This window comes from Lissotriton vulgaris, chromosome 5, assembly GCF_964263255.1.
Source record: "Lissotriton vulgaris chromosome 5, aLisVul1.2, whole genome shotgun sequence".
In the NCBI taxonomy this organism is placed as follows: domain Eukaryota; kingdom Metazoa; phylum Chordata; class Amphibia; order Caudata; family Salamandridae; genus Lissotriton; species Lissotriton vulgaris.
The window spans coordinates 771,711,276-771,737,574 of NC_141693.1; positions in this window are offsets into that span (position 1 = coordinate 771,711,276).

Below are 26,299 nucleotides of genomic sequence, written 5' to 3' on the forward strand. Positions count from 1 at the left end.
CGTACAAGGTAGAGTCATATTAGGGTGGCATGTCTTTAAACCACTGGTTGCCGGCTTATAAGGTGGTGTGCGACCTATATGCGGCTAGAGTGAGCTCATGGCAACTGCATGAAACTGGTGAGGGTTTAATGAAACCGTTAGTGAGTGGTGGTGGGCTAAAAAACGAAATCACAAGGTGAGGTACAGGAAAGTACTGGTACTAGGTCCTCACTCTGTTATTTCTTTGTAAAAAGCCTCATGGGTCGCCTGGCAGAGAAAGAGACCCTGTGGAAATAAACGAGATTCACAAGGCTGTCTAACCTGTAGGGAGAAAGAGTTGTTGCTTACCCCATTTTGCAGGACAAGTGGTCTTGTTTACTCACGAGTAGTTCGGTCTGGTTCCTCCTTGGACCTATTCGTCCTTCCGCGGCGCCCGATATGAGGTGAGTGGGCCGCCTGGCTTCATATTTATACTACTCTCTAAATGTGGTTCACCTGTTTAGGTTAGAAAGAGAGGGAGGGATGCGCGCTAAACGCTGTATCATGATAGCCCTGTTAGCGCATGTGCGGGAAAGTAGTGCGCGTTATTGCGCATGCGCGGTACTACGCAATAGTGTTATGCACTGGGCGCATGCGCTAGGATATGCGAGCATGCGTGCTATTCGTCAGGTTGTAGATTGGGCATACCTCTATGTGAGGAAGGTGTATCACGTGGTTTTTGTTGCGCGTTACACGCGTTGGGAATATGAAAAAGTTAAATATAACTCAGATATTATAACAATGATGTTGACCACGTTATAGGTCAAATATCATGGAGAAGGGTCGAAGTATGTGAGGTTTTCACACATGGGAAGTGAGTGCACTTCTATGCACTGGGGAAACACGATGGGAGAGGAAGGGGCAGCGAAGAGGGTGCTCATGCAGGGGTACTTTGGGATTGATATCATTCCAATATACAGTGCTATAAGGAAATGTCTACACAGCTAAACTGTTCCATAATACAGTATTATTAGAACATGTTTACACAGCTAGACTATTCCATGGAATGGCATCGTTGAGGCCATGGATGTGTGTGGATAACCGGTATATCCAGCGTTGTTCTTTTTGTAAAAGGAGTCTTTCATCTCTGGAGTTGTCAAATTTTTCAATGACAGTCCAAGTGAAGTCATTGGGTGTGTGGTTGTGGGTTAGGAAGTGGTCTGTGAGCTTTCTTATATTTTTCCCACATCTTATTGTGCTTCTATGTTCCGTCATTCTTGTACGTACTTTTCGGGTCGTCATGCCGATATATCTTAGGCCACATCTGCAGGTTATCAAGTATACCAGATTGGAGGAGTTGCAGTTTGTAAACTGTTGTTGTGTCCAGGTTTTGCCTGGTTCCAAGTCGAGTGTTTTTGAAGGAGATGTTAAGTGGCATACACTGCAATTGTTGCAGGGTTGGTGACCAGTGATTTTAGGCAGGCCCCATGCGTTGACAATGGTGTTATCTTTGTTCTGTGTGTTTGTTCGTAGTCTGGTGTTCACCAATTGGTCTCTTAGATTGGTGGCCCTTTTGTAGGTGAAGTGAGGTTTTTCCCATTGTCTGGTGCCGGAATTGATGATTTTCCAATTGCGTTGTATGATATTGGATACTTGATTGGATACTTGATTTGACGCTGTATTGTAGGTCGTCACGCAGGTGAGGATTGGCTCTTCCTCTGGTTTTTCAAAGGTTTCCAGGAGTGCCTCCCTGTTCTGGCATAGAACATGCCATGAGTGATGTAATATGTGGCGTAATAACTATAACATCCCAGTGGCACCTCCCGCTTATTCATCAACGCCCAAGCAAGAGTGACCAACAAAATGCAGACCATCCAGAATGCTGCAGCCCGCCTCCTGTCTGGAATCCCAAAGTTCTCACCAATCTCTGAGACTATAAGAGACCTGCATTGGCTCAAGATTCGAAACAGGATCAAGTTTAAAGCGCTGTGCATACTCTATAAAGCACTGCACAACTGTGGTCCACATTTCCTGAAATCCCATCTCAGATACCAGTCCTCCATAAGATCGCTCCGATCTAACAACCTTAAAATCCTTCAAATACCACGAACAAAAACAGTTAACTGGGGGCGATAGACGCTTCCTTGTGGCAGCTCCCAGGTTATGGAACTCCCTGCCTACTTCCATCAAAGACAGCCCATCCCTGATGCATTTCCGCAGAAAGATAAAGACCTGGCTGTTTGATCAAGAATAGTTACCGGCCTAACCTCTGGAATACATTCAAAGTTTCTAGCGCCGAGACGCCTACGTGCAATTGTACGCGCTGTATAAATCTCAACAATAAATAAATAAATATATACATATGTCATTCCCAATGGGCTAGCAAATTGCACGAGGCTCATTAATATTCATGAGCCTCACAATTTGCGACCCCATTTGGAATCACAAACAGTGTTAAACACACTGTTGTACATGCCAAATAGCGCCTCGCAAGTTGGGAGTTGCAAATGCGACTCATTTTGTGAGGTGCTATTTGGCAGGTCGTACAGCTGGCCCGTACTGATTATTGCTCTGACAAAGCATATTCTGAGAGGTGCTATAGACCAGCAAGTAGATTTAATTGCTTCTGGTTATGTTAGTGGTGAAAATCCAAATGAGAATTCTGATATGAAGGGTGTGAATGTACATTAAAATGGTGTTCAGAATACGAAGGTTATTCCTCAGAGTAGAGGTGGAAGTTTTGTGAATGTTTTGAATGGTAATATGAACGTTAATAGGTTGAAGATGAGTACATCTTGTCATTATTGTGGGCGTCTTGGCTATTGGAATCAAGAATGCAGATCAAATTCAGATTGAATTCAAAATGGTTTTGTTTCCAAAATGCAGTAAGTTCCAAATCAGTTAGCACAGAGTGGACTGAGACAATCAATGGTGCCAGCCCAACTAGCTCCTGTGCAGAGCATGCAGAATCAAGGGCAACTAAATACCACTGTGCCTGTAGCTTCAGTAATACAGCGGAATCTGTGAAACAAAATGCCTGTCATTCACCAAAAACCTTTGATTATCAATAATAATAATTGTCCACCGTTTTCAACAAACCTGTGGCTTGTTTTATATCACATTGGCTCCAAGTGCCACCATATTTCCGAGAAGTCTGAAGTCGGTTCCAACAGTTTGTCTTGCAATTCAGCAAAGTGAAAGGAATATGCTGGGTTATATTATACCCTTATTGTGTTAGTACCTCATTCAGCTGATATCTCGCTGGACCATACACAAACACAGTACCTGACACACACTCATCTTGCAGAGTATGATCAAACAATTTTTGACGGCTGACAATATGTCGATCAAAAAAAGGAATACACTGAAACCTGAAACACTTTTACTAATTGTAAAAAGAGATGTAGAAAAAAATGATAGTGATGAGCATTGTGACAATGACTGAATCGAGGTAACAGATTTGTTCACCAAGCCGAGACCTGACATGCATGGTGATCCAACTGAAAAGACTGATCAAATTTTATTTGTGGATGGTCCTTGTTTGAAGAGCCATTATGGTGCACTAAGAGCAGCCTACACAGTTTGTTCCATATCAAATATTATTGAAGCATCATACTTGTCTGACAAAACTTCAGCACAAGTAGCAGAACTTATTGCAGTTACATGAGCATGTTGCCTATCTGATTAATTTAGTGTTAAAATCTACATTGACGGGGGCGTGGCTTAGGCGCCAGCCCAGATGGCGGGGTAATAGCGGAGCTCCCGCCGTGACCTTCGTTCCTGCACCCTTTCGGCTCTTCATTGGGACGTATTGCGATCAGGAAATACTCCCGTTTTCACGGCGGCATGAGGTGAACTCAGTGAAACCTCTTTCTCTCACCTTCTCCGCGTCTTCAGCGCTCACACAGAGGAACTCCGGTCTTTGCGGCCGCCATTTCATGACCTGAGGCGGCGGACCTCGCTGCACACGCTGTGTGTTTCTGCTCATTTAGACTGTCCTCTGCCTTATCCGGAATGCTTCTTTTCTAATTCCAGGACAAGATGACCCCCTTATTTCTGGCAGTTTTTCGTTCATGAACACAATAACTGGCTATCTGCTGTTCGTGGTTCCGGTTTTGGAACTCCGGCCGCCATCTCATGTTCCACATTAGCGCTGTACATACCTTCATGACCGAGGGCTCTCCCCGCTTCATTTTTTGAAAATCCTCTTTTAAGGTGGGCCCTACAGTCCTTGCACTGTTTATCCTCTCAGCGCATTTGGCAACTCCTCACTATTCTGTCCACTTCATGGCTTTCAATGCCCAGCTGATGTCCTGCTCTTGCTCTATGAGGCACTCACCTGCTCCTTCGGACTTGGGGAGGATTTCCTGCTTTTCTTTCTAGTTCCAGCTTCACAGTGTGTCTCTGGCAGCATTCTTTTCGTCACTGCTTCGATCTCTTCAACCCAGCCACCATTTTGTTTTTCTGTGACGCTCTTGCTTCCTCAAATTAACTGGTATGGTGTTATGCCTCTTTTCCCCCTCTCCTAGGCAATGTGGAGGCTCCTTTTTACGATAACTTCTTTCCTTTTTGGATTTTTCTACTGTCTCCTGGTTATTTGGCCGGGCTCGAGGTTCCTGTTTCGCCCTACCTACGAATCTTATGTTTAACTGACTTTCTTCATCACTTTTGACCTTAGGCGGCCAACGCATCATTCAATCTCAGCACTCTGGTGCCCATACATGGGGAAGCTCCGCAATTTGAAACTATCTACTACGTCCAAGGGTCCTGCTAACTCAGATTCTGACTCTCCTTCACAGGATATGGAGGAAGGTGCGATGTCTAACCCTGAAACTCATATGGGGTCCATCTCTAAATCTCATAATGGCAGCAAACTTCCGACCACTCTGGCATCTTCTAAACGCCTCAAAAAAGATCCTCCATCTCCGGATACCGCTCCCTCTCCTTCTTCTCTGGATCTTATCCTGGAAGAGTTGCGAGCCCTCAGACCTTTTATGGAAACGACATCTCAAACTTTACAAAGCATGCAGGATAAATGGGCGACCCCGGATTCTCGAGTCATGCTTCTCGAACAGTCAACAGAATCTGTACAGAGCTCTTGTTTCCGGATTCCGTCCATGGAAGCTGAGATTCTCCATCTTAAAAGGCAGACAGAGGATTTGGAAAACAGGAACCGTAGAAACAACCTTCGCCTTTACGATCTTCCTGAACTCACGGAGGGGTCTAATGCGGCCGCAAGAGCGGTTCTGGGATTGCCCCGTCGTTGCCCGACGTCTAGAGCACTGCAATCACTCCATTGGCTGCCTGTCGCTCGTCGGATCGAGTTCAAGGTGCTTTGCCTAGCTTTTAAAATTTTGAAAGGTATGGCTCCACCGATCTTGACGAATTTACTGACCCCTTATGTTCCTTCTCGATCCCTGAGATCGATGGGTCAGAATTTGTCTGTGGTTCCACGTTTTTTGCTGTGCAGGATGGGTGGCCGCTCCTTCAGGGTAGTGGTGGCCAAACTGTGGAACTCTCTTCCCAGTGAAATCCGAGCTATGGAGGATTTACTGCAATTCAGACGTGCCATCAAAACTTTTCTTTTTTAACTTATGTTTCTGATCTCCCTTTATGCGCTGTGTGATGTTGTGTTGACCTTTCTTGGCGCTAGGACGCCCCTTTGCTGGGGCAGCTGTGCGCGGTATAAAAGCCAATAACATAACATAACATAACATAACATCCTACTGCTTTCTTCCAATCCTTTCTTTTGAAAATACTGGATGCTCCTGCCTTGTCTTCCATCAATATACAACGAGTACACCGATTAGGTCTTAGAGTATCCTCTAAACCACGTGGCGTCATCATGTTGTTTCTACAAACAGAAGCAGGAAACCAAGAGACTCAGCATTAAATAGTGAAACTGATAATTCAAGTCACGAGAACCCTCAAAGGAAAACAATTTGCTGTGGAAGACGTGAGTCTGACTATTTCAGTTGAACACAGTCTGGTAGCAAGTGAACAAGAAGATACAGTGGTTGTCACATGTGTCAAGAAGTCAAGTGGCATGAGCCTGTGTGAAGCAGGAAAGGAGTACACAATAAAATACAAAGACCAAAAACAGTCAGAGAAGAATCAGAACAGGAGGAATGAGACTCTGATCATAGTGAAAGGGAGCATCCAGTAATCAAAAGATTAACAAGCGAAAGAGTGCCTAATAGAAAATAGAGTGGACTTGAAGATGATGATGATGTGAAAGCTTATAATATAAGAGGCTGCTGACGATTTATTTTTGTGAAAGAACCACCATGAATTTTGATGAATGAACTCTGGTCCAGAAAAACAAATACTGAATTTTCGTGACTGAAATATTCCAATTTGAGATATAGGGCCTGATTTTGACTTTGGAGTGGTTGCTCCGGCTCTCTGCTGGCACAGCTGGCCCAAATCAGTGCAAGGACCAGCTGCTGTATCACAAGTTGAACTTGTAAACGGCGGACTGTCCTTCGCCTTTCATATGACGGTGCCTGGAGAATAGGCATTGCAATGGGAACAGCCAAAAGGTGCCAGTATGGCATGGAAGGTGACGTCCATGCCGTGCTGGAACTTTGGGGGGAATACAGACTGAATCTATTCCCCTATGGGAGGGGTGGGCACGGTTTCTGCATCACCAGCGTTTTCATGGCGGGGCTCCCGCCATGAAATGACTGTCAAAACTTGTAATTTGCTCAGCGGGACTGAGCCAGTCCCGCTGAGCATCTTACATTGTGGTGCAGTTCCGCCACCGCCAGGGATCATAATTATTTGTGTACAACATGTTTCATGGCTAGGGATGTTATTTACCTTATGTATCCAGACAAATATTTACGGATTTCCTCGAATCATTGACAAATGGACTGTACTGAAACAGTGAGCTGAAAAATTTGAAATCTTTTCAGTTATATTTTGTTTGCACCTATAAAAAAACTAGTGTTTACATTTCTTCTTGATTTTTTAGTTTTTCTTTTGTTGAAGTGTTTTATGGATGAGTTTGGGAACCCCAAAACCAAAATGCTGTGCAAAATGATGAACTATTAATTTGAAGTACACTTTTAGTTGGCTTCTTTTGTCTAATCTCAGTAGTTGGATATGAAAAAGTGGGTTTTAAGTTTTTTTTTAATACAAGGAGGTTGTTGTAGTTATATATGTCCTTAGGTAAGTCATGCCATTTGCGAGAGCCAACTAATGAGAAGCACATGTCCCCTTAAGTCTTGCAATTTATGTTTAGGGAGTGAGTGGAGGTTGAAGTCGGGTGAGAAGATGGGTCTTCAGGTGGGGTGTGCTTCTTGACTGTAGGTATATGCCTTCTAGGCTTTTTAGAGCCACGATACTTGGAAGTTAATGATATCTTTGGTACGTGAGATCCAGACTCCTAAGAAGAGTCTGATTAGGCTGACAGCAAGTTATTGTCTGTCTAATATCATGATAAACTAACGTTTTTATCTCTGTTTTTTTATCTTGTACATATGTTTGGGAATACCGTGAATAGCCCAATTGGGAGAGCAGTATGCACTTGTCACACTTTTCTTTTGAATTGTAGTTTAACCCCTTCCATGCTGATGACGAACCCCAGCCGTCAAGCACTACGGTGCTCGTGTGCTGATGACGGCTGGGGTTCGTCACGGCCCGCCCCTGTTCGTGTTGTTTACAGCACACCAGGGGAATCGCGGCCGCATGGAAGGGGTTAATTGATGTTTTATCCTTGTATTTAATATTATTTTAAATGCTTAGAACGCACGTATACTTGAATTGTAAATATGCTTCTAATGTGAATTTTATCACTTGGGCTAGCAGTAGACTTCAGCTTTCTTTAGTCCTGAATCTTGGATTCATTGTTGCCTACATTTGTGTTTTTCTCCATTTTATCTTTTATATTATGCGTGAATATTTGAATTGTAAATATGTGCTTTATCTAATGTATTGTTGATGGATTTTATCTGATGTGACAATAAATAAATTAGATAATGCTATTTTTCACCAGGACAGTAAAAAAGATAGAATTAGGGCATGTAAGCAGGGGAAATAGCCTCAGTGGGTGTTTGGTGGGCGACAGACTCCAAATAAATGCATTCCTGGCTTGGTAGTTGGATCTGTGGGCCCTGATTTGGGTCTGGTATGTCTGTGTCTGGTTGTCTTGCCCTGTACCAAGATTTCAAGAGAGTGGCCATTGATGTAAAACAGGAGAGAGACAGGGTTATACATCTGGTGGTTGAATTTCAAAATGTGAAACCAGGTAACCTGGAATCAATGGCACCTTCCCTGCATATCCAAACGTTTTATTTAACTGAACCCCCATTTTCTTTATTATCACATATGAGAGAATTTCAAATCCTTCAGTTCAGAATGTGAGCTGTACAAGTTATGTTTGATTTAATAGACTATAATGTTGCTCTATCTGTAATAGGAACCTTGGCCATATTTACGGTTTACATTGTCTCTTAGTATTGTTGTTGGTGGGCGAGAATTTAATGTGTAAAACCATCTCTGTTAATAAATGTCTCTCTATGCAGAGATATAATCTGTGTACTAAGGTGAAACACTTCAGCAGGATAAATATTTTGAAGAAATTTTATCATATTTTACCATTATATTTATTGCATGATATCGATGCCAAACATTTTCAAAGCTTGGCTCGTGAACAGACTCTTAAAGCCAATATTCAATTCTGAACATACTTAAACACTGTTTGTGATAAGACTGTACTCCTTCACCATGAGTTAAAAAAACACATGTGAGGAACACAAGTAAGAAAACAAATGTAACAGGGGTAAAACATTTGGGATTTACTAAAAAGTGTGATATGGACACACAATAAAATATTAGTATAGGAAATAGATCCTATGAGATGTAAAACCCTTCAGGTCTTTAGCACAATAAAAAACTGAGAGACAAGGTGAAATCGGCTGTTTTATGGTGACTAGCGCTAATTTTCCTAAATCTACGCGTGCCTAATAAAATTGCAGGATAATTCTATGATTTAATCCTTGCTACTGACATCCATGCATGATCTGCAAAATGTGCATTGTTGTAGCTTGGCTGGGTCAACTCAATCTTTCATCCTTCTTAGATTGATAAATTGAGTTCCATTAAATTGGCTAATTGCAGCATCTCAAGGGCGCCTCCTCTGTAATGGCGGAGCAGCGTCGCCCCTCTCGTCAGAGCTAGCCACAGAAAAATAAAATGATAAAGCAATTTCATTTTATTTTTCTGTTACTGGCTCTGGCATGCATGTGGGGCGGGCCAGGTCATGACAAGCAGGTGGTAGGCACTTAGAAGTGCACATTTAAGTTTGGCTGGCCATCCTAGGCTGGCCAACCAGATGCGCACTTCTATTTCTCCAACCCAGCTCACAGCTGGTTTGGAGAAAAGCCACAGGCTAAAAGGCAGTGTCTGAGCGGCAGAGCAGATTGCTCAGACCAATCCTGGAGCTGCTCTCATAGCATGAGAGCAGCATGTGGATTGGCTAGGCAGCCTCTGCCTTCCCAGAGACTGCTGGAAGTACACCGAGGCAGCCGTTGCCATCAGAGACAGCAGGAGCAAAAGCTATGGTTTTTAAAATTATTATTTCCCCTCTCTTCCCTGTCCGCCCCATCCTGCCTACCCGTCCATCCCCTGCCTCTCCACCTTTATGTTGTGGCAGCCGCCACTATAGCATCTGTTAGTAAAATTGTGTCGAAACTATGATACTGCAGTATTACTTGCTATAGGAAGTGTAGGCATTAAGATGTATGTATCTTATGCAGATTTGCAGTGAGCACCTTCAGGGTATCCTGGTGCTGAGCAGATGCAAGCCTAGCCAAACTTAGGGCTTAGTGGAACTGCTCGCAATGCCAGTTCTTCATCTTCTTGTGGTATATAGGAGAAGGCTTGACTACCAGATCTGGCTTTCTGCATGCTAGGAATGTGTGCAAATAGGAGTCCGAACACATGGAGGTATCTGGAGGGTTTGTGAAAGCAGATGCGATTGTAGCGCCTTGACAGTGTAGGTGAAGAGTTTGAATTATGCATGTTTGTGTATGGGAATCCAGTGGAGCTCCTTCATGTGTGGTCCGATGTGAGTGTGGTATGGCGTGGGAGGTTGAGAGTGATTCTGTCTGCCTCGTTCTGAATGGTCCTGCACCCTCCTGGTGAGTCTTCTGTTGATCTCAGCATAGAGGATGTTCCCGTAGTCCAGCTTGCTTGCCACCAGAATGTGTGTGACAGTTTGCCGGGTGCTTATTGGGAGACATTTGTAATTCTTCTTCAGCATCTTTAGGATATGAAAGCATAAGGCAGTAACAGCATTGACTTGGGCAGTCATGTCAAGCTAGGTTGCTCATGACGATTTTGCTGTGGGTGGTGGGGGTCGGTTGTCAGTCCTAGCCCTGTTAGTCACCAGGTGGAGTCTTTCAGTGAAGTGTTCTTCCTGAAGATCACGATTTTGGTGTTGTCAGTGTTCAGCTTTATACAGTTGGTCTTCATTCAGAGGGCAATTTCAGTAGGGCAGACAATAACTTGATTAAGGTACTGGGCGTCTTATCTATGAGGGGTAGAATAAGTTGTGTTTCATCGGTGTAGGAGAGAATGTTGATGTTGTGAGAACAGATGATGCTATCTAGCGGTATAACGCATGCGTTGAAGAGTGCCAGGCTAAGGTAGGATACTTGCAGAACTCTTCAGATGAGGCCACAGACATCTGAGGTATATGGTGCCAATTTGACTTACTGGATCCTTCCACTCAGGAATGGAGCATGTCCATCAGAGTGTGTGTCCTTGGATTCCAATATCGTGTAGGGGTTGAATGAGGATGGAGTCGGGGACCATGACAAATGCTGCGGAGAGGTCCAAGAGGATGAGTTCCACTGTGTCTCATCTGTCCAGAGTCATGTGGATATCATTCAAAGAGGCACCAAGACAGTATCCCTGCTGTGGTTGGGTTTGGTTTGCTGTTGTCTGCAGTAGGTGTGCTGGGGCAGCGGTCTCATGGGGCCTCTGAGTGGACAGACCTCCTTGTGGTGGCAGTTTCTTCAGGGGTGATGACGGGCCATGCTGTTAGCACTGGTTCTTTGGAAAAGATCCGGAGACGTTTGGCGAAGTGCGTTGAGTCCAGTTGTGGGTTGATGTTGCTGTTTTGTTTGTTGTGTAAGTTTTTAAATACAACGTATTGGAAAACTTTGGTTGTCAGTACAATTGCAATTTATTATTTGGTTAGCCTTACTTATTACCTTCACCTATCGCCTTTATGCCTGCAAAACACTATCTGAAACGGTTCTTCAGAGTCAATACAGCGAACCTCCTAGGAAGGATGCACTCCTAGAATAGTGAAAAGCGCTCACCTAGGAAATTGCCGACTAGCCCTATGTCACATTGAGGCCTCTAAGAACAGAAACTACATAGAAGTTTACTTCATTTTCTCAAAAGCCTATTCCTTTTTAGAAAAACAACCGAACGACAATTAGAAATAAGGTTTGTGCACATAATTAATTTTTTTCTCACAGTAATTTTGTTTTGTTTAAGGATTTACGTGAACTTAACTTGGTCTGATGAAAACCCGTGCTGCGCGCGGTCTGGCTTGCACGGGACCTGACCTGCGTCACTTCTTTACCAAAGGCCTCCCCGTACATAAAGGCAGTCTGAGGTGCCGGGCTCCCTGGGATCAGGTGTCTCCATGGCTGAGGGAAGGTGAGAAGAGCCAGGGAAGCCGCTTCCCAGCTGACTCGGGCACACATATCACGCTCACTCCTGTTCGATGCGGTGATAAAAAACAACATTAATTATTCAGATTTTTCTTTTCAAGCTTTGATAAAGGGACACGAATAGGAGTTTTGGCTGCGGCGTAGGAAACTACCTGCTCATAGCCTGAAAGAGTAAGTACGGTTTTCAGTTTCCCAATGTGAGTACTGAACAAGGTAGAGAACCTCGAGGAAAGAACCTGCTCGCTAAGTTAGTGCACTGAAACCAGCTGCAGCACGGGTAGGAGCGGGAAATCTGTGTCTAGAAAAACGTTAAGGGCTGTAACCATACCAGAGCTTGAAATGAGAATTTCGAATGAATATACCCTTTGTGTCACAGTTACGGCCTCCTCCTGAGCAGTGACAATCCAATTCACTAACTTCCAGGTGTAGTGGAAGTGACATCATGCACCCTTTGATAGCCTGTAACATAATACGGTTGACCTCGTGTATGACCCAGTCCCTCAAATGCACCCTATTGGGTTTGAATGTTTAGGGAAAGGAAAGGGGAGGGAGTGAATCTCCAGATAATACACATGACTCTTAGGCCCTATTTTCAAGTGGGTCGGATGTGAGTGAGCTATTTATTGTACACATTAAGCACAATACAGTGGCTTGCAGTATTTACCTGGGGCCTTATTTATGAAGGCCTTGCGCCGCCGGTGCGTCACTTTTAACATGGGAAAAAGTGACGCACCGATGGCGCAAGGCTTTCATAAATGAGGCCCCAGGTGCGGTAAACCTCATACTTTGAGTTTTCTCTCAGGAAAATAAGACTGAATTGAGGATTTTGGTGCTTTAAACAGCAGATTCCTCATCTATTGGAATTTATCACAGATTTTCCACCCATGAAATTTTGGCAAGTTTGACCCATCAAAATTCACCAGGATAAAATGGCAGGGTTTAATCTGTATTGCAAATCTTGCATTTCCGAACCAGATGATATCCACCCACTCAGAATAGAAAGCACAAAAGCAGACAAAGACCACAAAGCATCAATAGCGAAAAAACAGTAGCATAATTTATAAAGGCCGACCTTAGACACGTGAAAATTAGTCAAGTTCAAGAGCAAGGGTGGAGTAGCAGACTTAAGGCGCTCATTTAAAATTAGGTTGAAATCAGACCTGGGCGAAATTTCAATTATGTCGGCATAGTTTGCTTATTTCTGGGAATTTCAATTTATACGACATTTTCAAACTTACACCATGACGACATGTCACTTAATTACTCCATATTCGCACTACAATTACAGCGTGGGGCCCGGCAACGGCAAGAAAGATTGAAACATGATTGGCTGTCATTCTTTGAACTTATGTTCTTAAAGCTATTTTTCTAGCATGAAATTTCATCCTTATTTCCAAAATGCGAGAGAGGACGCATTTTAAACTAAAATACAAAGCTAAATGCTGGATTTACATTTTGCATATTTACACGTAGTTTCGCGTATTTTACCCAAATTTTGCATAATTATGCAAAAGCAAATAACGCGCATTTTGCAAACCCCCTAGTGTAATTGAAAGATAATTTGGCACTCTCCTGCCGCATAATTCCAGTGGTCCTGGTTATACTGCATTTACTTGCCATTTCTTATAACCAACGTTTTGGTTTTGATGACTTTGGCAAGAAATTAGGTATTACTTTGTTACTTTTCAAAACAAGGCTACTTTGAGGCAACTTGACTACCACACATTTCTATAGGTACCCTATAATGTGGTCTCTTGGAAGGAAAGCTATTCCCTAGACCTTCAAACTAAGACCATCTCTGCAAACTGAGCTCATTTTGACTATCTTTATTCAGAGTTCTCTGTTTTTGTTCCAAAGCATTCATACACTTCTATCAATTTCAAACAGTGCAAGGAGGGACAGCACATCCTTTGCACAAACTCTTAAATGATCAGAGCTATGTTGAAAGAAAAGAGACTTTTGGGTATATGTACTAGAAACTGGCAGATTGCGGTTTTACGGAAAAATTGGTAAGACTGCGCTCTGTCAGTTTCAAAACGCATTGATGCGCGGAACTTACAAAAATAAGGCGCACCCCTGCGTTTTCTTTAGCGCAAGTGCTAAAGAAGCTGCTTAGCTCCAGCGCAGGAACTCTGGCGCCATGTTGTAAGGATGCTTATGCTTGAGGGGTGATTGTTTATGTGCAGAAAGGGACACCTTCCTGGAAATATAAACAATCTTTACAGGCGATTTGCTGTTTTTATGTGTGCTGCAGAATGCAACACACATGGAAAGAGCAAAATCGGAGGAGAAATAAAACATTTTGCCTCTGATCGCCTGTCTAAAGCCAGGTATTTCCTGGTCTTATTTTTGGCACAGCCCTATATCTTGTAAATATGGGGCAGTATCACAAAACAATGGGTATTGCAGCAGAACGCCCAATGCAACACCCATTGCACGCCCCTTTCACGCTAAGTGCTGTGTGAATAGGGGCATAATTTCAAGGCGGCGTTAAGCCACGTTAGGTGGTTTAACGCTGCATTGCAAATAAGCCGCAGGAGTTAATGCCACCAGAATGTCGAAAAAAGTGGTTTTGGTGGCGTTAACGTCTTGAACATATGACACTCTGTGGGCACAATGGCATTGAATTATATGGAAGTATATTTGGTTAGGCCTAACCTGCTACAGGCCCAACAGAGTGACCACCTGATGTCATACTTTTAGCAACAGGCTAGCCTCGGCTTCCATTCCTCCTCAGATGAAGACAGTTGGCCTCCAATAAAGGAACCAGACTTTTCCTGAGCTACTGAACACACTAGGATTGGTGTGAAACCAACTGGGGGATACATAGCGGAGGCACTACAACAGCAAGTGGGAAGGAGTGGGTAGGGTTGAAAACAAAACATTATGCCTGCTGTCGAGATGGTCCAGAGTCTATAAAACTCCCAGTGCTGGACAGCTTGTGACTGTTGGGTTGCTCGCATTTCCCCAGTCATCTCTTCCACATCCTGACAAAAGCACAGTCTGACCAGTATTCACCCGGCTCATTACCTTCTTTAAAGCAACCATGGATAAAAACACTGGGGTGGGTGTAGCACATGATGGGTCAGAGGCCAAATGTTTCCCTCAGGCTCTTCAATGTGGACACTTTTAGGTGGAGGAGGTATGGTGGAGGTGCAGCTTGAGGCCCGGTTATACAGATAGAGGAGGTGTCCACAGGCCCAGATGACGTAGGGGTCTGGTGGTCACTGGTGGCTGCACTGCAGAAGGGTTTAGTCTATGAGGGGAAAATCCCTATCTGAGGTTCAGGGTAGACAGTGACACCAGAGATGAATGGACATACAATTGATCGGAAAGGCAATTATTCCCAGTGTCAGTATATATCTTGAAAATTTGAGGAAGATAATTTATTGTTGACCTATGCTGGACTCCCTTCTATCATGTGATGAAGAGATTCACATTTCGGGCATGTTAAACCTGGCATCCTTTCGCGTGTTTCCCATGTCATTTTGCTTTCTGACCTCCTGTTTTTTATGGTATGCTGGACTTCCTTTTTGCTGGTTTAGTGTCTCTGCGCACTTTCTCACTGCTGTTCAGTGTTAAAGTGCAAGTGCTCCTACTGTAAATAGTTGTATGATAGGGTCTCCATGATTGGCGTATTTGATTTACTAGTAAGTACCTAGTGCAGTGCACTGTGCGTGCAAAGGGCCTGTAAATCAAATGCTACTAGTGGGCCTGCAGCACTGGTTGAGCCAACCACACAAGTAGCCTTTCAAAGGTATGTCAGACCTGCCAATGCAGTGTCTGATCGCAGATTTTAACTGCCATGTCGACTTGGCAAGTCCACCCACTTGCTAGGACCTAACCTTCCCTTTTCTTACATGTAAGCCACCCCTCAGTTAGACCCAAGGTAGACCTGTGGGCAAGGGGCAGTGTATGTAAAAGGTAGGTCATGTGGTAGTGTATATTACATGTCCTGAAATACTGTGCATTTCGTTTTTCATTGGGACAAGATAGAGAAATGGAGTTTAGACTTCCTAAACTCAGAATCTGAAAATACATCTTTTAGGGGAGATAGAGTTTACAACGCTGTCAGTATCACGCGCGTTGGTAACAACGTGGATGTTACATTGTCTGCATTGTCACCACGCATGGCATTACATAGCAAGTCATTTCAACGACTTGCGCTAGATGGTGTGCAACACCAGGGTATGTGTTGGATTTTAAGTGCAACACATTCCCTGCTGTTGTGCTAACTGGAGTAGAAATAGTAATTTATACTATTCCTAAGTCCAGCGCGCCATATAGTGCAAGTCGTCGAAATGACTTGCGTTATAATGCCATGCGTGGTAACAACACTAACAATGTAACGTCCCCATTGTTACCTACCGCGATGTAATATGTGGCATTTAACGCCACATATTCATCCTTTAGTGAAGATGATTTTTGCTTAACCATCCTGTGTGCCTCTGCCTGTTTGTGTATTTAGCGGTTGAGAGTGACAGGAATTGGGGATGTGCATTTACACTAGACAGACACAGGTGGGAGGTTGAGGTGTGTCCTGCCTTTCTGGGTGACTCATAGCCAGGCTGAATAGACCTTGCTGCATTTAGAGTAGTGGGAGGAGTTGTTGCTTGCACCAAAATGGACTGTTGCTGCCTCTCACTAAGCGATCTCCTCCTCCTGGAGTGAACCTGGCCTGAGCCAGGTCGAACTGGAATATGTATGCCAGAAGAACTTTTTTTGCACCAACTTCGAAGGGAAAGGTGGTATAAATATATGGGCCCTGACCACAGGACTTGAGAATTCATTTGGATTAAGGAACCTGCCAAGAAGAAGAGCTGGAGAAGGTGTGAAGAGAGACTACCACTTTGCTGTGTGCTTTGTGGGGTTGGCCTGCAGTGGCTGTTGCTGTCTTGGGTAGTGAAAGCACTGGACAGGATTTTCTACAACTTCTTTTTTCTGAGTATCTCCAAGGGCTTGAGGTACAGCTTGCCCCCTGTTCAAGATTTCGCAGTAACAGCAAAAAGTTTGCCTTCCTCTGGGTACCTACATATGGAACTGTGTGTTTAAGCTGCCACAAAGAGAAAAGTCAACCCACCATCAACAACGATGCCACTGCCGTCTCTGTGACCTGAAGACACAGCAGAGGTCCCGCCGCACTTCGCACAGCAACCCTGGTCTCAACACCACCTCTGTCCTAAGCCGCCACAGAGCCACTGCTTGTACCACGATCTCTGGGCACCGCACACCACACAGCTTTGCTACACATCACCGACCTGGCCTCATCGATGACGCCGCTGTAAGCTGACATTGACGTGGATGCCTGCACTGTCGTTTGGGGCACCACTCGTAAGTTACACAATGCACTGACCAGTCCCACACTCAGTCCTGGCCCACCAACGCAAGCACAATCGACTCCAGATCGTCAACTGGTGCCACTGCTTGCACCCTGACCTGTGGGCCCTGTTCACTTCATTGCCCCGTCTCACACCGCAGCCTTGGGTCTATCGATGACAGAGCATCAGCAACAATGATGCAACTGCTTGCACCGTGATCTACCAGCACTGTGATGTGCACCGCCCCACTTTGCACCACAGCCCTGGTTTCACTAACACTGCTGAATGACTGTCACAAACCACTGCCTGCACCACGACCTGAGGGCACGGCAAGCCGCTCCACTTCACACCACCGCCTTGACGCCTGCCAACGCCAGCGGTCCTGACTTCAACCTCACAAAGTTTGACCTGCAGCGCGTGTGACTTCTTCGGGGCTCATTGTGAGGTCCCAAAGCCCTGCATTTCTAAAGGTACTGATTTGCAGGTCTGTGTGACACTGTAGCTGGTCCATGATGCCGCGGCTGGCCTGAATCGTTGGTTTTGTTTGTTTACAAGGCCATGATAGCCCTGGATGGAGCTATCAACTTCAATGAACTGTATTTAAAGTCTATTTTTACATCATTTGTATCTTGGTAACTGTATGTTGCATTTTTATTGTTTTGCTCTTGTTTTACACAGGTAAATATTGCTATTTTTCTAAAACTGGTGTGGTGTCCTTATATAGTGTTTTCGCTGTATTAGGGTGTGTTATATGCACATGCTTTACACATTGCCTGTTAGATAAGCCTGACTGCTCACATCAAGCTATCAAGGGGGTGAGCAGGGGTTATTTCTGAAGTGTAACTTCATTATCTGAACTAGGAAGAAGGGTCTCTACTTGGACAGGATAATGACCTGCCAACTAGAAACCCCATTTCTAATAAGGCATCACTCTGATTCCAGGCTGTGCCTTGTAATATTTAATGAGCTGGGAATTATTCCCAACTCTGTTCCAGCTCTGTATTTTAGTAAATGTCCTACTTTCCTTTTAGGCCACTTCATCTCTGTTGTAAACCTACTGGAATTGTGATTACAAATCTTGTGAAAGAGTGGAAGTAGCATAATGTCATAACCTTATTTTACTCCTCTTATGGAGGTTTCACCAGATCACATGCTAATATGCTTTTTTTTTAGTTTAGTATTTTTATTGGAGGAAATAAAGATATACATGAATTCCGGCATACCAGTCCATTATCTAGATTGTATACAACAAATAGGATAAATAATACAACATGTGCTAACAATGAGAATAGAGATAATACTATTGAACTTAAAACTCGACTGAACAGAAGGTAATCTTAGAAAAAATGATTATGAAAAAGTTAAAGCGAGAGTAGAGTAAAGATAATGAGAAGAAATAGAGAAGGAAGAGCGAAGAAGAGGAGAAAACTGTGTAAAAGATAAATAAAGAACTTAAAAAAACATATATAAATACATTATATGATCAAAAAGGATAATAAAATCACTGGTGAAATAGGCAATACGATATCCTACAAACAATGTATTGGAACTCACTATGTAATTAAACAGTATTACTTGCATACAAAGTCAAATATTTAGTAAGTGTTTCCCACAGTTCCTCACCTTTGGCCGATAAAGATGCAGAATGTAAATTATATCAATCCAAACAGTGGTTGTGACATACCAAGTTCTACCACTGTTGAAGGGTAATATTGTTTGTAGATTTTCAATTAGAGGAAATTACCTGGAAGTCCATCGCAATTAACAGTTTGACTTGTTTCATTATGAGGCCATAGATTACTCAACCCTCCAAGAAACAAAACGGCCATGGAGAATGGAGTGTGAACACCAATAATATTCCCTATTCTTGTCCATACATTCTCCATAAAATTGAGACAGCTTAGGACGAACATATATATGTAGGAACCAGGAATGGTATTACAACACCAACAAGTGTGCTTTTTGAGAAATGTTAGTTTAAATAGATGTGCTGATGTGTGATAAAGTCTGTTAAAAAAGTAATATAACGTTTTTTGAGTGAGGATGGCAGGACGTGCAGTAGAATGGATCTTGTCCCATATTTTTTACCAAAGTAAATCAGATTCCCATAAAAGTTCTAGTTTGGGTTTTGGTCTGGCTTATGGGAGTGTTATCAGTGTTTTATAGATTAATGCCGCTTTGGAAGGATTGATGATCAGGCTCGGGGGGGGGGGGGGAGGGGGTACTGTGGAATACGACCCTGAATGGAAGCGGAAGGACGAGAGACCAGTGTGGAAATGTGCAAATGAGTAACCTTTTGAGAAAAATCTTCCAAAAAGTTGGGATTAGTAGGACCATAAACATTGAGAATTGTAAAAAAGGATACTATTGATTTTAAGTGGTTCCAAATGTTGATATTGTTTGAGACATTTCGGGGAAGGCTGACGGAAGAGGAGAGAGTATCAGATGGAATAATTGTGCTGTTATGGAGAAGTAATTGAGAGACTGTAAATAAACCTTTGCATGATCAATTTTGCCACAAGAACGATATACGATTTGCCATTTGCTATGAGCCATTTGTTATACCAAATAGGAATTTTGGACAAATTGCTCATATAAGGAGAGATGGGCTACTAAATACGGCTTGAAAAGTGAACAGGAGTGTAATATAACTGCTGCAGGTATCCAATATTTAGGAGGATGGGACCTATGTAGGATATGCATTTGAGAGAAGGGAGAGATAAGAGCAAGCTCCAGCTGGTGAAATAATTTGGATTGTGTGTCTGAAGAGTCCACCAAACAACCTTGGCGTTGCTTAATACCAAAGGCTTTATGATAAAAGAAGAAAACGGGGAAATTGACCCCTCCTGAATGTTTGGGTGATTTCAGGCACTGTACGGATATACAAGATTGTTTCCCATACCATACAAATCAAGATGAAAGCTTATCAATAGCTATGAAATATTTTCCAGGGATTTTAATAGGTAGCATTATAAGATATAAATGAATGATGAGAATTACTGTTATTTTGATTGTGTCACAGTGGCACCAGCATGACAGAAATAGAGGTGACCAACCCTGTGTTACTTTTGTAATTTTTGCAAGAAGAACATCCATATTAGAATGAAGTGCATCTCTGAGGGTGTTACGATCAAGATCCCTAGGCATTTGATCTTGTCCGGGTATCAGCAGAAACCAGCAAAAATGTTTTTTTAAAAAGAACTTATTAAGACATCACTTTGGACTTTTCTAAATTAAGTTTATAGCCAGAAATATTCGAAAATGTATGTAACTCTTAAATAAATGTGGAAGAGAGGATTCTGGGATGAAGCTATAAAGAAGAAAGTCATCCACATATGCTGTAAATTTAATATGTACATTATTAAGCTGAAAATCAGAGATGGCATAAGAATGTTTCAGCCTATATAAGAAAAAGCTCAAGTGAAAGAATGAACAGCATGGGTGATGACGGACAGCCCTACCTTGTATCTCTATTAAGGGGGAAGAATAAATATTGCACTTTGTTAACCAGTGCAGAAGAACAAGGTGAGGAAAGGAATATAATAAAGAAATTAGTAGGAGAAATCGAGGACTGAACCCGTGTCAATGAACAGCGTGCATTAGAAATTACCATTTAGCACGATCAAAGGCCTTTTCCCCATCAAAGCTATCGCAGCAAGTAAGTGTTTAAGTTTAGGTACTTTACTGAGAATCTTCAGAAAGACCCTGAATTATCCGCAATATTCAATTTTCTTAAAAATACCTGACTGTTCAACATCAGCTAGATCAGACATGAAATCATTAAGGCTGAGGGCCAGTGCATTTGCGAAAATGTTAAAATCTCTATTAATGATATGGGACAGTAATTCTTGCATTGGGATGTATTGCTGTCTTTCTTTGGAATGAAACAATTTACAGCTTCTGTAAAGGAGCTGGAGGATTTTTTCACTGAAAGTGAGTAAATTAGTTTAAATTATTTAAGGAAGAGTAATTTAGAATAATGAAGGTAAATTAGACAGTGAACTAATCTGGTCCCAGCACTTTACCTATTGAGAGATGTTTGAAGGCTGATTACAATTCTTCCATTCGTAATGGGTTCTTTAGAATAGCCAGATCAATCTGTGAGGACTTGCGCATTGAAGAGTGAGAGAAAAGGACTGGAGAGAATCTTCAGAAAGCATGAATTCAGGGGTTAATAACTTTTGATAATAATCAACAAAACACCGAGCAATGTCTGAATCACAAAATAGGTTAGTGCCAGATTGATTGTTAATTGATTTAATGGTGGATTTTTCTTTTCTAAATCTGAGGTAATTAGCTTACAGGGACCCAGTTGTATTTCTCCCTCCATTGTATCTAGCATTGTTCTTGAGAAGAGTACCATCTTTCTCCATAGTTGATTTATTAAATTGAACCTTAGCTGCCACCAGCACACCTAAATCAGTTTTATACTTTTTAGACATAAAATATTTCTGTTCTACTTGCTTGATTTCGGTTAGAATGGAAGCAGATTCTTTTCCCATAGCTTTACATTTATTAGCTACGTAGTTAATAATGAATCCTCTGGAGGCAACTTTAAAGGCATCACAAACAAAGTGAAAAGAGGTCGCCCCTAAATCATTAATCTCAAAATAATCATGAACAAATGCCTTATAAGAAGTGATGAAAACTTTATCGGAAAGTAGATGGTTATTAAACCTCCAGCGGCATCTAGGTGGGGTATCGCAAAGAATGTCTAGAACATTATAAACAGGGCATGGTCAGAGTTCAAAATTGAGTCTATCTCTTGTGTTAGGTGAGTTTTTTTCTGAGGAAGACATAATCGTTTCTAGTCTGCGATCCATGAGGGTCAGAGTAGAAGGATAATTCTTGAGAGGGGTGTGCTAGCCTCCATGAATCTGAAATAGCATTGTGTGTGTGATAGCATGTGGGCTTCATGAGGAAGAAACCTTGTGGATTAATGCCGGTCAGGAAAAGGGGTCGATATTTTGATTGCAATCTGCTCCCGGATGAAGTTTTCAATTAAGTGTTGAGTAACCTTTTGAAAATAATCTTCCAAAAAGTGGTATTGGGATTAGTAGGACCATAAACATTGAGAATTGTAAGAAAGGATACCATTGATTTTAGGTTGTTCCAATACCCATCTACCCTCTCCATCATTCTCCAGGGTAACAAATTATGAGCCTCATTTATGAAAACTGTTGCAACTCTGCGACAAACAGCGATGCAACAGTTTTCACTGCACCCTCCTTGCGACACGATGGATACTCCATATTTAATGTACGTTGCTCCATGTAGCACGGAAAGCCAGATACATCAGGAATCCTGACATATCCGTCGGCACAAAAGTCACTCATTTCTGAAGTTGTGTTGCAGGCATGACGCATCTCCAGCAATGCATGGGGTAGGCCTATGCCTATGGCACTGCGTACCCTTAAGCCTGCCATGAGGCAGGCGTACATTTTTGACGCATTGGCATCCTAGAAGTGTCGCAGTTAAATATCATACAACGCCCACCCTGCATACATTATTCCTGACGCATGTATAATGTGGCGCAGGACTTTACAAGATGAAGTATCTGCCTCTTTTTGTAAATATGTACAAAAGAGGGTGGTGATGGACGGAGCATCTGAAACAATCAAACACTCACACCCAGTCAACAGATCTGGGTTTAATTCATCACCGTTCTTTAGCCCACTATGCCACTCCAGTTCAGACATGGCGATATGCAAATCAGTCTGACCCTGTGCCTCATGGGAACAGTCCAGCCCGAACTGCCAAGCCATGCCTTCCCTGGACCGGAAGCAAGCTTCCTAGGACCGTTTTCTGGCATTACAGCCGTCTTCAGCCAGGCTTGCTTGAATCCGGTGGCAAAGTGAGCAAGGGACTGCAAATCAGTCAGACCCAGATGTGGGTCCCTTGCTCACTAAGCCACTGGAGTCAACTTTTCCTGGCTGAAGACGGCTGATAGCCAGAAACCGGTCCTAGGATGCTTGATTCCGGTCCAGGGAAGACATGGCTTGGCAGTTTGGGCTGGGCTGTTCCCATGAGGCACAGGGTTAAGACTGATTTGCATATGGCCATGTCTGAACTGGGGTGGCTTGGTGAGCAAAATAACGGTGGATTAAACCCAGATCTGTGACTGGGGGTGAATGTTTTGCCATTGTGCAACATTCCGTCCATCATCTTGTGTGTTTTGCTCTTTTTGTAAATATGGCACAATGCGGTGTATTGTTTACACCACAGCTGCATCAAAAAAAGTGATGCAGTGGTGGCACAAATGTGTCGCAAGGCCTTCATAAATAAGTCCCTATATATTTAGACCTTTATGACATAAGATAGCCAACCCATTCTTATGTTGCACAGAGGGGTAGGGATAAATTTCACCCTCCCATTGCTTTTTAGGTTTGATAATGTCCACTTCGGTGAGGGGGGGTTTCAGACATAAGGTGATTTGGCAATGTAATCTATATATGTGAGACAGTACATGTTGGTGTTTGATTGGTTTTTTTTAACCTTTTACTTGCCAAGTGTTTATTCTGAACAGTACTTGGGAAGAAGTCATCAATGAACATCAAAGAAATATATAAGCTTACTAATAGTGTACAAAGGAAGTTTCAACAGTGAAATCAAAGAGGGAAAAGAAAGAAAGAATGAGAGGAGAAAAAAAAGATAAAGAAGAAATGGGGTGATATGCCACTTAAAAATAAGGAAAATATAAAGGCAACATAGGAAGAAAGAACCTTATTTGCAATAATATTGTTACATGAAAAATAGAACATCCAAAAGGATGAGGAGGGTACAGAAAACCTAAAAAGGATGAGACAAGACTTGGCTCCGGCGAGCAGGAATTGGAACACAACGAGCCTTAAAAGGAAAAATATCAAAAATAACCACTAGAAATGGAGACACAGACAAGAAGGGACAGTGTGACATTAAACAATTGTTAGAAAGGTAGAGTACAAGAGGATAAATAGCATACCAATAAGCTTACTATGGACTACGAGGGGTGGGATACAGTGGGAGCAGCGCACAACAATAGTGGGGCGAAAATACTATGGCAGTAGACATACGCTATATAATACTGCGGGGCTTAAAAACAATGGAAAAGAAACAGGTTATACAGAGTAAATAATACTAGAAAACACAATACCAAAATAAAAGAAAGCATTTTTTTTAATCAAGGAGACAAACAAACTAGGCAAATGTAACAGTCATGTGTTTTCTGCTACACCAATCTCCATATCTTTGAGGCGATATTGTTGAAGAAATTCCTGAAATTTAGCTGGGTCCTCAAAGGAGTAAGAGTTCTCCTTATAAATGATTTTGAAAAAGCATGGGTGAACAAGACCTTATCTGGTATTCATGGTTTTTAATTATAGACGGAGCTCAAGGAAATGTTTTCTCCTTGTAGCTATTGCATTGGAAACAGCTGCAGAGAGGATGTGCATTAAATCGGTTTGCTACAAGAAAAGGATAATAATGCCTCTAGGTCTAATATGAGAAGCTGTAGCATCTGGTTTGAGACCAAGGCAATGAGCTCTTTCAATATTAAGCTAGCTGTGGTTTGTTAAATCGACGATAGAAGGGATGATCCTTTGCAAAAAGGAAATCAGGTTGGTTGCCTCTGAGTTCTCCAGAACACTATAAAGACATAAGTTATTTCTCCGATTCCTGTTTTCCAAGTCTTCAGTAGTTCTTTTGAGTAATTCAATTTCTTTTGTAAGCTGAGCTACAACTGGGAAGGACTCTTCCACATTGCTAATCCTCTGCTTGACAGCTGTGATGTGTTGGTCATGAGAAGACCATTTCTCCTCGATGTGAAACAGGGACGCGTTAGTGTCCACAACAAAGTGTTTTAAAGCTCTTAATTATTCTATAACAACATATAAGGTGAAAGAAGGGGGTAACTTGGAAGGAGAATCTGAGTCTGTCTTGAGTCTCTTAACAGGAGCAGAGGTTTCTTTTGGCAACACTCCTGATGCCACAGAAGAACAGCCCATCCCTAGGTCGCTGGAACGCTCCTTAAGGTCTGACAGGGTCTTAGGAACAAGTTACAGTTGACAACTTTTGGGACGTGAGCTCATCTTGATGGGAAATGATTGAGGTGTGACTCTGTCTTTGTGCTTCAATGACCTAACCATGTAGGAAAGAGGAATAGTTTGACCTATTAGGGAATCAACCAAAAGTGGGCTTAAGTGGGGGCAATTATTGAGCATACGTCTCTGAGAAGGTCCAATATAAGGTTTAAATCCCATAGTATGGCTCCACACAATTTTGTTTTTTCATCTTGACAGCTGTTTATTAAGGGTGTGGGAAACTCGTGTGTTTTGGTGTAACATAATTACGCAAAATTACAGTGCAATTATGCGTACTCAAACAAAGTGTATTGCCCACTCAAAAAATTACCTGAATGGTAGGTTCAGGTAAAAATCAAACTTGAAAATGTAAATTTGAGTTGATTTCCGGTTGCTTGCGTTCATAACACTGCCAATCACATTCAGATTTTTATTTTTGAGCTGAAATATTACATGAATGATCTGCTCTGGTAAATAATCTACCTGAAATATTTTGAATAACCCTCATCAAAGGAATTGCCGCTCGCGTTCAAAACACTGCTATTCCCATTCAGATTTGTAGTTTGAGCTTTAAAACAATCTGAAATAACTGAAAAAGGTCTGCTGGGGTAAACAATCCACCAGAAATGCAGCTAACATTAAAAAATTACCCAAACTTTACTATCACGTTACAATGTATCCTGGAAATTATGCGATGTGAAGTAATCTTAGTTATTTCACATAAATTTTGTTACACAAAACTATCAAAATGATGCTAATTTCGAAGGTGTGATTAAAATTTTGCCTAGGCCCACTATTTATTTTAAAGTGAGTTGAGAAATATAATGGGAGACTAAAATCATGTTCACAAATATTATGAAATTACACTGTCATACCTGGAAATAAGAATTCCTACTAAGTTAGTACTGCTAAAACCTGAGTGATCCAGCACCCTTAATTGCAATTATTCACAAATGCGGTACAATTCATAAATGAGTATTTCATTTATTAATATTCTTGAGCCACAGAAGATCATACATTTACTATTGGGTAATACCGAATGAAGCATTATTTCCAGGCATTGGGTAATAATACCAGATGGATTTCTACAGATGGTTTCTCCGCCAATCTTTAAAATAACGACATTGGGATTACCTCTCCTTAAAATAAAGACAAATCGTTCATCTGTTTATCACAAAAGAAGAAGTAGATGAATGCTCACAGCTTTCAAGACAGGATGCCAACCATTTTCTTTATCTGCCCTTAAGAAGTCTTAGAGGACAAAACGCGTTGG